The following is a 12,382-nucleotide window of genomic DNA, read 5'->3' on the forward strand; positions in this document are numbered from 1 at the left end:
CAATCAGGCGCCCTGCATTTGCATGTACCACCACATGATAGCCAAACAAGGTATCTGCATGGAATACCACCTAGCCCATTATCGAGCCTTGCTTAATCTCATGTCTGTGTATAACACATTGTTTGGTGCCTCCCCACCCCAATTCACAGTAAATAGACAGCTAATGTGATCAAACTGGTGCACTTATTCACGGTATGTGCACAGTTGGGCACCTTCACTAACTGCTGTATGCGAGACTCTGGGCAATGCAAGTAGAAGCTGTGCATCTTGTGTACTATGGACCTGCCCCAAGAAAGAACACAAGTAACCTTCTCTAGGCAAACTTCCAAGTTTATTTTTGATTGGTTGAGGTGCAAATGCTACAAAGAAGTGTTGCAGGGACCTTTTTTTTGAGACTCCATGCTTGCTAATTACAGTAATTACAGTGGACCACATATTCCACACAGCTGCCTACTACACAAGAAGTCAGCAAGCGGTACATATCTCCAATATTGGTTAGTAAGTGATGAATGATAAGGAATTACAGTGTAGTGCTGAGTTAGCTCAAAACCAGGTCCTGACACAAGCTACAAAAGACTTAGCACTTACGACTGAGATTGCTCGTCAACTCTTGTGTGGTGTTCCAATGAGAAACTATGCTGAAACTGCTCCTGCAAGAGATAAGATGCGAATGCATCTGTCCATGTTTGCAAAGCGGCAGGTCACACGAGTTCTGCAATCAGTAGTACTTACAAAGTATACTGCAAGCCGGCCTTTTTGACTCTTACAACGCATCTGGCATTGGCATTCAAAACTTGCCACAGACTCTGTTCACAGATTCTTATGATCCTTCATTTGATACCTCATTATGTGCTATTATCATAAACATATTTTTCAGTCAAGTGTATGCTGTCTGTAAGTGAATCTTCTCTTATTATGTGACATTGATTATGTATGCATTACTCGCTCATGTTGAGTCATCTGAGAGCTGAGGGTGTCTCAAGCTGCGTTTGTGCAGCTTTTACCTCTTAATAGAAACAATTAAAATGAAAAATACATATACAATGGTAGCACAGCTCAGCTTTGCAACACCTTAATGCAGTAATATCTGCTTTGAACTAATGCAGAATCAGGCCTTCAGTAATTACACGATCCGCCACGAAGTGTGGAATCGGTACAGGCCTTTTTCACAAACCTTATTGCAAGACTTGCAGTGACAGACAGTCAAATGAATCCAATGAAAATCTTACTCGAATTGCACCTAACTTGTGTTCAGTATTTCAAGTATTGCACACAAGTAGCAATATGTAACAACAAGCAATGTTTAGCTTGGCCCCCAGCAAGTGTTTCTTTTTTTCTGGTCAAGACTTTCTACCTGCTCATACTAATCTGCCTAAAACTCCACAGAACATGACATGAAACCTGCGGCGTTACCCTCCTTTGCAATGTACTGGATGGAATATCAACTGAAGGCTGTCTTTGTTCTCTACAGCTGTTGCAAAGCTGATTAGGCGCTACGAAATGTTTGTAGCTTTTCGAAGCTCTAGCAAGACTAATCACATTGTGCATAAAAATTGTACTGGATTAAGCAGCGAATAGCGCATTTATCATGTGAATCCTGCCGGCTGTGTTACCAAGTAGCTTTACGATTTCCCGGGACGCACTGCGTCGTCAGGTATAACAGTACAACTTTACGTCGTCGTTATACACAACGCCTATCACTTGAATTCCGTGAGAAACTTCCAGGAAAAACACCAAGTCAAAGGGCAGTTCGCGCACAGATTCATCATTTAGCGGAGGCTTTTTCCGTGTTGACCTTGCACTAGAACCAACCGGCGACAGCATGATAAATTTTAGGCGTTGCTGCGAACGCTCGCAGGAGAAACCTACTGGCGTCTCAGTCAGGTTATTTAAATATCGGTCTCTCAGCCAGTGACGCGCAATTGGCCCGAAGCGATCAGTGCACAATGCAACGAACTTTGATACGTCGCTGTATACTCACCTGCCTGTTCTTGAAAGTCCCGATTCCGCAAGTCGAACATCCTTCAGCCCTACCCACGGCATCCATCACCCACCATCACTTCGCAAGTGTGAACGCAGTGCAGCTGTGCAGGTAACGAACTCGCCACAGCGAACGCGGACGCCGCGATGCAACGCCGCTGACACCGTCGTCTCTTTTCTATTTTGTTTTCCTTTTTTTTATAAATCGTAGCACGGACGCCAACTTCCAAGTGTCGGCGATGTGTCGCCCGTAACTGCCGATGGATAAAACCACGTGTTTTCAAAGCACCACCACGACTGTTTTCGGCGAGCTTGGTGCTTCTTGCATCGCGGCAGCTAGCACAGCCAAGTTCCCCGACGGCGTATGAACTACGCAAAACGCAACGGCTCGACTCAGCGACAGCGAGTGGCGTTGACACGCATCGCTCGCGAAGCTTGTCTTATGTTACAAGCTCGATACATGTCATGTCCTGAACGTTGTAAAAGCCGTGCAACGCTCAAAAATCACGCCAACGCTAGCGACATGCCCACGGCACGCGCCAGGACTCAGTACTCTAGAACCAGCTCTCTTATAAAAAACATTGCGTTTTGTCGTTTTATTTCTTAGTTGCATACCACCAAAACTATTTGACAGGTGTTTTATTGCGTCAGACTTTTACACTCTGATTTACACTGCCAACTTGATTAGGAGCAGAACACTTTTTGCGTGCGAGGCTTTGCGTTACGTCACAGCCGCAGGAGAAGAACGCCACATCCGTTCGCCAGCTTCCGGTGTTTTGCGGCGAAGAGGCGAGATTTTTGATAGGCGGCCCGTAAACGCCTGCGTGAGCTGCGTGCTTCGGGGCGTCGTAGAGTGTGCACCGTGCTTGGCTGTGTGTGTGTGGTGTCGTCGGCCGAGCCTCCCAGCGACCGCACCGTTTCGTCGACGCCAGTCGAGACTTCGAGAACAACACAAGCAGCTCCTTGCGGGTGTTGTGCGCGCTTTTCTTGTCGCGTGGACCGTGGAAGTGTCACCTTCGACGGTAATCATCCTCACGGTGAGTCGAGCGTGCGTGCAGTGTATGTAATTCGCGCTCCGTGCTGGCCACCGGCTGTCTGGCGGAGAAGCGCGCCCGCCGCATTGGCGTCAGCGCTTGAATCGCAACCGCCGCTACTCCGCGGCTTCGCTCTCTCGTGTTACCGTACGTGTGTTGTGAGCCTCCCCGACCCAGTGGGTGTGATTACGGCGAACCTTTTTAGCCTATTAAGCCTAATTAAAGCCGCAACCAGCGCTGCTGTGATGTAGCTGTGACGTGAAAGTGATAACCGTTCCTTCTGTTGCCATCTCCGTACACTCCCCCTTGCCGACGACGGCGCACGGGGTCACTGCGGCCCTTTAAAAGGAGCCGTTCACTATAACGCGTGGACGCGCTTCGTGTGCCAAGTTAAAAGCGATTGCGCCTCTGACGGGTTCTCGTTTGCTTTCGCTTTTGCTCCCTGTCACGTTCTCCAGATCAATGAAAACCATTACGGCGGGAGACTCATTCGTTCTTCGAGGCGCGCGCGTGTCGTATCAGGAAGGTGCTGCTGCTCGATTAACGGCCTCCCCAACTTCGTGATTATCGTTCGCCAATGTCTGTCGAGTTCTCGTGAACGTTACCGAGCCAGCAGGTGTGTTTTGCCCAGCGCGGATCAAATAAACTGCCGAACTTTGTGAGTACGTCGGTAGGCCGTACTCCCGGCTCGCTGGTCAGGTTTTTTTCGTCGTCAAAAAGAAACCGGTCAAGTTTTCTGTATCGTCTGGACAATTCATCGTGGTCACTCGCCTCTGAAAGACCGATCACCGTTTCCTGAGCAGTTCGTGTATCCGTTTGAGTATACGTTATCGGTCCTGCCGTCGACCGATCTGCTAGTTATCGCGGTCCTGCTTGCCGCTGAGTTTCCTTTGGGAGGCGACCGGATATATGTGGAACGCCTCGAGAAATTCCAGTTTCAGGCTAGCAACGGGTTAAGTGTTGATTCGCTCGCTCGTCTGCACTTCACGGATCGCCGCCGAGCCATTCACACCCATGATTCACACTTCTCCGTGCGATTCGCCGCCGCAGGCGTGAAACGAGTGCGGGATCGTCGATCACAGATGCGTCGAACTGAATGATTCATATCCACATATGTATAATTAAATGTCGATGGTTTGGACTCGCATGTGAATGTTTAGCATACTTCATGCATCTGCATTGGCAATAGGAAATTGTTGTGAGGTGTTCTGTTGTTAAGTTGAAGTAAAATAACGTTCAGGCATCACAGATGAATTCGTGTGCTCTTGGCGAAAGTGAATTAATGCTCGATTCAGTACGTCGCGGTCGTCAGCAAGAGGTAGACGCAGTCCACGAAGGGCCTGGAGGTCCGAAGTTAATGAATAGAATGACCTTCGATCTGTGTAGCCTGTGCTGTTTGTTGTCCGGTGACCGATGCTCCGTAAGTCGCTGTGGTAGCCTCGAATGCGAGGTCATTTTGATGCTGTAGACCAAGCGCATTGTTATAAAGCGCTGGGATTCCTGGTGGTCGATCACGTCTCCCTGCGCCGATATTTGACTGATATCGCAATCGCACGTTTCACGAGCTGGAGGTAATCAATTCTGCTGCAAACGGCTGTTGCGTTTTTACGAATGGCGTTTTTTTTTTTAACCTTTAATTCACACACGGCAGGGCTGGGAGGGCGTGAAACAGCTAGGTCATTTTTTATTTGGCAGTGTCTATTCACCCGGAAGCCGGGATAATTTATGGAACGAATTTCTGCCGGCACTCACCACCTATTGTTTCTCGGAAGGTTAGTTTAGGTTAGGCTAGGCTAGGCTAAAGCCCGTTTCACATAGTGCGATTTTGCAGTGCGTTTTTCGCAGCTACGATTTCCGCAGATGCAAAATTCGCAATCCCGTTTCACACGGATCTACGGCAGCTTCTGATCTGGTCGTCTGTTTCCACCGCTACAGTGGCTACCACCGCATCTGCGTTTTTCGAAGAGAAGTTCAGCACGCCGTTCATCGAAAAACGCGCGCACGAAGGGTCCGGCGGGCCTATTTGCCGCAGCTGCGAATTCGCACGTGCCAATTCGCAGACAAAATCGCACCATGTGAAACGGGCTTAAGTTAGATTAGGCTAGGTTATGGCACACGTGCAGGCAGTTTTTTTTTCCAGGCAGTTTGTCACGTGACTTCCGAGTGCCAATGAATGAGTGTCGGGAGAAATTCGTTTCAGAAAGTACCACAGCTGCCGGGAGAATAGACTCACCCTTTTTATTTCGTCCCAGGTGATTTGACATCATAGACGTATACACTTTGTGTCGTAGGGCTGGCAGGACAGAACAGATTAATATGACCGTGTAAACAAGACGAAACAGTAAGGTAGAGCAGACGAAACGGGAATCTATAGCTGTTCCTCCGTTCTCCTCTGCCCACGTTTGCACGTGCTCTTCGGGTAACTGTCTCGCAGAGCCACACATCTAGCTCAGCTGCGGCGCTTTCGCGTCTGCACCGCTTGTTGACAAGCGAATTTGACAGCGACACAGACGTGGTACGCCGCGCTTGTGTCAGCCGCTATACTAGGAATCTTCTGCCGAACTGTCAAGGTCCGCGCGTTGAGTCAGCGGGAGAAGGCGTCGTCATGCGGCAACCCTTACGTCGTTCCATCTCTTCGACGCCTCGTTACGCCGGAAGTATGTTGTATGAGGGGGGGGGGGGGGGGGGGGGGACGCAAGCGCCGAGAATACACGCGCGCTTGTTTCGTGCCGATTGCGTCGAGAGTTCCTTTGTTTGAGCTGCTTTCGGGGCGTGACGCGTTTTTCTACGCGCCGCGTATGGTTGCCAAGGTCGTCGGCACACCTTTTCTTGTAAGAGATAGAAAAAAAAAAAAAAAAATGAAGTAATAAAGTATTCTCCCCCCGTCCCCCTCCGAGTGTTGTTATATGGCCGGCGCAGGTAGAGCGTTCGTTCATTCCTTGCGTGAAGAGTTGGTCGTCTTCGAGGTCTGCGCTGCTGCGCTCATTTTTACTGTTGAGCGCTGCAAGGCCTGCGAAACGCCTGAATAGGCGGACGTATTGAAGTAGGAAAGAAAGGTGAGCCAGTTGGTGAGCGGTCATCATGAAAGAGAGAGAGAGAGAGGAAAAAAAAAGAGAGAGAGAGATCCGTGTTTTATTTCGTGTGCGGTTCTCGCGCTATTTTTTCTCTTTTGTGATGCTTAAAATGGGCACTGCAGAGCGACACTGCAGTAGCCTTTCTAGACCGCTAAAGTATCCCTTTAAAAGCATACTTTTATTCACTTGGCGAAAAAAAAAAAAAAAAAAGAAATTAGGAACTCCGGTTACAGCTGACATCTACGGAATACGAAGCATGCTTGGTTTGGTGCAGAATGGTTATTATGAATCATATGAGGTGTTCTGCAGCGAACAGTTAATGTTCTTGCGGCGTGTGTATCCTATGGGTCTGTCATATATGTGTATGTTCGAGAAGGGGAACCGAGGGGCCCGGTTTTTTGTTGATCACAACCGTAAGGAGCCAACAGGTAATGAAGCAAAGGAAAAGCATAGGGGTCGTTTATTGTACTTTTAATTGAAGTGTAGGAAGTTATGAATTAAAGGGGGACGAAAAAAAAAAAAAAACTTACCGCTGGTTGTACTGTGTATTTGCGTTTCTGGAAATCCGCAGGCGGCACAGGGTTCTTCAGAGTAGCTTGAGCAGAGTAGGACTGTCACGTGAGCGGACGCTCGCCATATTGCAAGTGCGACCTCAAATCTAGAGCAAGGGCGCCCGGCGTTTGAAGCAAAGCAGTTTCTCAAGAGGCGCATTGATGTCATGGTTAATTGTGCAGTTCTGCGTACTTTCTTTCGGGACAGGAAGCTTTTAATTTTTTCATTGCGACCTAAGTCATGTACGATGACAATCCAAACCGCGGTTTCGTTCTATTAACGGTCTGCGTCGCGAAAGAGGCCGGATACACGACAAAAACTGGGTTGAATCGGACAAGAATGCTTCGCATTAAAAAAGGCTGTCTATATACTTGTTGAGGCAATGAGCAGCAATCTTCTTTGAGCTTCGCCCGATGCGCCTCTGTGACGTCATTGACTTGGAAGTATTTTCTAGTATGAATGGAGTAGGAACTTGCCGACTTGGTACAAGTTCATCTTCGCACAAGTGGCGCAAAATAAGACGACAAATAAGAGTAAACGACAGGGACAGGGCGGGGTCGTCTACTCAACCCTTTAATGACTGCACACATAAATATCCTAAGAATATGTTTATTTTCTATGTAAATGTGCAAAGCACACGAAGAATAAGCATAATCAACGATAAGAAAAGGTATTTTGGGGGAACTTTTTCATCAGTAGGGAGGCAAACACCAAGCTGAAAAGTGAAAGCGGGCTTCCCCCCAAGCCACCTATGGCTTCGTTTTGGAATTTGTACCGACAGCTCTCGTCATATGTGGACCATGGGTGTACACTTCATTTTCTCTACTTCACGTGTGTGACACCACGGCAGCCGGAGATCTTGCATCGGCCTGTCTCCTCTGCCCGTAACCTTCAAAATAAAGCGAGTAGCGTGCCTAACTTCCTCTTCCTCAGTTCCTCGTGCTGGGTTCCTTGGCTTAACCAACAAATTACGCCTGCTTCCTTTCATTCAGTGTCGGCCGAAGACATTTAGCCAGAAACACCATACTCCATACAAAACACCAGCAAAAAAAAAAAAAAAAAAAAAGAAAAGAAAAAAGAAAGAAAGAAGAAAGAAAGAAAGAACAGTTAGCTGTCAGAGGCAAAGGATGTTTTAAACACGAGGTAACTAATTGTCATTAAAAAAAAAAAAAAAACGGCACGAATAACCTCTCAGCAACTTTAGAGACTGGTTGCAAGCACGCTTTCTAAGAAACAAAGGATGCTGTATGACTAGCTTTCCAGGAGCGTGGAATAATTGGTAGCCGAAAAAAAGATCGAAATTTGTGAGGAGGGGGGGGGGGGGGGGAGGGAAGCCGCTGATGCACTTGTGTGCCATAGATACACGTAACAGCGCCTGTTGCAAAGAAAGCATCTCTGGTTGTAGTGTAAAAGGTAAAACTGCTACACGATTAGAATGCCAGAAGCACTAAATGACAAGAGTACAAAAAAAAAAAAAAAAAAAAGGCATCATAGGTTGTCTTTCAGGTTTCCAACGGGAAACCGCAAACAAAGCTTGCATTACCCATTTTGTTTCGGCATTGCCTCAAAGTTTTGTCGTTGCCTCACTGCTGATGATTTGCGATTGTTTGTTTTGCAGACAGAGAACAGTATAACCAGACTTAACTTTCGAAAATGCCGATTATTCGCCCAACTCTTGGCATTCGTCATTTTGTGCCATTTGTAACCAAGATGTTTCTAGTATATATGAAGGCCCGTTTTTAGGGCAGGCAAAAAAAAAAAAAAAAAAAAAATCTCCAGCTTAAAAACGATTTTGATTATTTTGTACAAACGTACTGAGTCGTTAGGGTAGGTCCTTCTGATCATTCAGTGACACATTTAGGTGATCCGCGTAAAGCGTGTAATTTATTATAAGGCTTAAAAAATGTGCATCGCTACCGATCGTAGCGGCGCCGCTCTCCCGAGTTTTCAGCCGCCCCACCCCAAATTGACGCGTGTTGCCCACCTCACGTCAGCTGGACGAGCTATCCGATTGGCTACCGATTGGCCGTAATACGATACCGTACGACGGGCCATAAAGCGTTAATACTGTTTGCAGCCGGTGCGCTCCATATTTACCCTTCGGGAATGTCAGCATAGCTATAGCGAGGACTTTGACGAGGCGTGGAATGAAGGGGGCGTCGGTTGCCTTTCGTTTCTTCTGCGTGCTCCTAGTGCTTCACTGGCGCAAGAAATGCGATGGTTAGTTTTTCGCTTCAGTTGCCTGACTCCAGCAGTGGCTGTGGCCTATAGCTGCTGATAAGCACGATGTCGCTGGTGTGACTGCCGCCCGTGGCGGGCGCATTCCTATTAAGGCGATCGGGGAAAAAAAAAAAATGCTCGCGTGCTTGGATTGGGCACGTTAAAGAACCCCAGGTGGTCCCAATTAATCCGCAGTCCTCTAACTATAGCGTCCCTCAACTAAAATGTTTGTTCTATAGCCTTCGAACTTCATCAATCATGTAGGACAGAAAGTTGAAATATAGTTCAATCAATCAATCAATCAATGAATCAATGTGGGCAGTAAGCCCACGAGAGCAACTTTTACAGCGTTGCCTACTTGGAGGGGAGACCAACTCATTGGAACGCGGTGCCTTTTCTTTTGATACTTTTACGCGGAACAAGTGGCCGGCGTGCGAAGCCTTGTACATACGTCCAGTAACGAAACTTACTCGAAAGCGTTCGTTGCGAAACTTGGACTGCCCTGGGCGTTTCAGTACTAGTGAAATGGTTCGCCCGGAAGCGCCCGATAAGGCTGTTGTGCATATTTTACTCAAGCGCTCATCACTATATTTATTGTTCATTTTTTTACAGCGGTAGCTGTTACGGGATATTTCTGGATCGACGTGTGTCGTGCGTCGTAGAACTATCACGATGTCGTCACGGCATGCTTGCAGGATAAAATAAATTTGAAATACTTCAGAAAAGGAGAATAGAAAGCCAGCAGACAATATTTTTGTTTTGTTTTTTTGAACGATATAATTGCTAAATATGAGGATTATTGTATTCGACACATGCACAATGCAAAAGATGAAGGTTAAATTAACGGTAATATTCGTATTAACATCAGTATTATCATCAGCCTATATTTATGTCCACTGCAGGATGAAGGCCTCTCCCTGCGATCTTCAATTACTCCTGTCTTGCGCTAGCCGATTCCAACTTGCGCCTGCAAATTTCCCAAAATTCATCACCCCACCTAGTTTTCTGCCGTATCGACTGCACTTCCCTTCTCTTGGTATCCATTCTGTAACTCTAATGGTCCACCGGTTATCCATCCTACGCACTTATATATGCAGATGGAGTTGGAAGAAAATACAACTTTGGCCGCGGAGGTGAGAGCTAAACCCACAATTGAGTTATGGCGGTCCGCGGCTGTCCCTCCGTCAACTTACCTCGATATATTTTTTTTTCGTACACCCATTTGTAATCCATAGCTTGGGAGTGTTAACCAGTGCCTCTCGCGGCCGTGGCGTTCAACACCCAACAGCACTTGTGCCAAAGGCATCAAGACTGCCCGAGTCGGCAACAAGTTTTGGGGCAAAGACATAGGGAAATATCCTGTGAGATTGTATTCCATATATGCCGTAGTCGTCGTCGGTATACGGCTGTATTATCATCAGCCTATATTTATGTACACTGCAGGACGAAGGCCTCTCCCTGCGATCTCCAATTACTCCTGTCTTGCGCTAGCCGTTTCCAACTTGCGCCTGCAAATTTCCTAAATTCATCACCCCACCTAGTTTTCTGCCGTACTCGACTGCACTTCCCTTCTCTTGGTATCCATTCTGTAACTCTAATGGTCCACCGGTTATCCATCCTACGCACTTATATATGCAGATGGAGTTGGAAGAAAATACAACTTTGGCCGCGGAGGTGAGAGCTAAACCCACAATTGAGTTATGGCGGTGGCTGTCCCTCCGTCAACTTACCTCGATATATTTTTTTTTCGTACACCCATTTGTAATCCATAGCTTGGGAGTGTTAACCAGTGCCTCTCGCGGCCGTGGCGTTCAACACCCAACAGCACTTGTGCCAAAGGCATCAAGACTGCCCGAGTCGGCAACAAGTTTTGGGGCAAAGACATAGGGAAATATCCTGTGAGATTGTATTCCATATATGCCGTAGTCGTCGTCGGTATACGGCTGTATTATCATCAGCCTATATTTATGTCCACTGCAGGACGAAGGCCTCTCCCTGCGATCTCCAATTACTCCTGTCTTGCGCTAGCCGTTTCCAACTTGCGCCTGCAAATTTCCTAAATTCATTACCCCACCTAGTTTTCTGCTGTACTCGACTGCACTTCCCTTCTCTTGGTATCCATTCTGTAACTCTAATGGTCCACCGGCTATCCATCCTACGCACTTAGATATGCAGATGGAGTTGGAAGAAAATACAACTTTGGCCGCGGAGGTGAGAGCTTAACCCACAATTGAGTTATGGCGGTGGCTGTCCCTCCGTCCACTTACCTCGATATATTTTTTTTTCTCGTACACCCATTTGTAATCCATAGCTTGGGAGTGTTAACCAGTGCCTCTCGCGGCCGTGGCGTTCAACACCCAACAGCACTTGTGCCAAAGGCATCAAGACTGCCCGAGTCGGCAACAAGTTTTGGGGCAAAAACATAGGGAAATATCCTGTGAGATTGTATTTCATATATGCCGTCGTCGGTACACGGCTGATGCTGGTTTCGGTGACTGTGCTGCGGTGGCGCCATTTTAGGTGACGTATAGCGATGACGTCGCAAGGTGTTGCCTGCAGTGCCTCTATGCGCTCAAGCGTTTGTCTGAAACATTGAAAGCGAGAGTGACGTCATTTCCGAACTTTCGAAGTGCGAACGCATTGATCTGTCGAGTGGGATCGGCTGGGAAAGCTGATGACGCAATGTAGACGACGTCAGCATTCATAATGGTAACAGAGGGAAAAAACGATGGACGGAGTAAAAGACTTACACAGGATGTCATAGACGTCATAAGACGGCATGACCTCCTGTCTTCTTTTTGTACGTAATATAAACGTCAGCAGTACACGTGAGTTTAAATGGACACTAAAGAGCGACAAGTCAATTTTAGATAGGTGAAGCTTTCTTTCAAAGCACTGTTTTTCATTTTTTTTTATGCCGAGAAGAAAAAGGCAGTTGGCCTAGAAATTTGAAGACGAAATTTTCCCGTCTTGGAATTACGCGCCGAAACCGTAGAGCAAGGTACATCCGAGTGACATCAGATTGTATATAGTACACGTAATTTATAGTATATTGGGCGTCCTTAGCGCAGAATCAAACTTGCTAGCTTTAGTCTCTTGTTACCTTTTAAGCGCAATGTGATCATCCTTTATCGACAATATATATAACCATGCTTCGTGCTAGGTGCCGTCGAAATTCATAACATCGCGCAGGGCAGGTGATATGTGAAACGGAAACTTCAATATGGCATCGTCACCCGTTTTTCGTTCTTGCGTCTATTAGGGCTCATGGCTTTGCTTTTTCGAAAGCGTAGTTTGCTAATGTACCTCGACTTTACTTCTGCCCTCTTTATTGGCCCCTTGAGATTTGTTTGCGTAGAAACAAAACTCCACGCGGCTGTGCCATTTGGCATGTATATATACGATCAAGGCGAGAAGCAGAACACGCAGCAAACGTTTATCTTGCATGCACGAAAAGCAAGTAAATAAATAATAACCCCTCTAGTGATCCTCTGCACTTCTTGCTCTTGTATAGTTTGATGC

The 12,382-nt window shown here is 47.0% G+C and overlaps 2 protein-coding genes across 9 annotated transcripts in view; one reads left to right on the forward strand and one right to left on the reverse strand.

The window, feature by feature from the left end:
• The window catches only part of LOC119458913 (zinc finger protein 106-like), a 129,201-nt gene that overhangs the window by 98,511 nt on the left and 18,308 nt on the right, over positions 1-12,382 (reverse strand). For 4 of the 8 annotated variants that reach the window (XR_007467869.1, XR_007467863.1, XR_007467864.1 and 1 more), the window contains exons 1-2: positions 1,982-2,517; positions 589-650 (exon numbers count right to left, since the gene is read on the reverse strand). The gene's annotated coding sequence lies outside the window, so the exon portion shown is untranslated. Of the gene's footprint in view, positions 1-588; positions 651-1,981; positions 2,518-12,382 lie in introns of those variants that run through there. The other 4 variants (XR_007467865.1, XR_007467866.1, XR_007467867.1 and 1 more) reach the window with 2 other exon arrangements.
• LOC119458120 (synaptosomal-associated protein 25-like) overlaps positions 2,652-12,382 on the forward strand; it is a 327,829-nt gene continuing 318,098 nt past the window's right edge. The window contains 1 exon segment of the mRNA XM_049670760.1: positions 2,652-3,017. The gene's annotated coding sequence lies outside the window, so the exon portion shown is untranslated.

The sequence above is a fragment of the Dermacentor silvarum genome, chromosome 7, assembly GCF_013339745.2.
Source record: "Dermacentor silvarum isolate Dsil-2018 chromosome 7, BIME_Dsil_1.4, whole genome shotgun sequence".
NCBI classification, from domain to species: Eukaryota; Metazoa; Arthropoda; class Arachnida; order Ixodida; family Ixodidae; genus Dermacentor; species Dermacentor silvarum.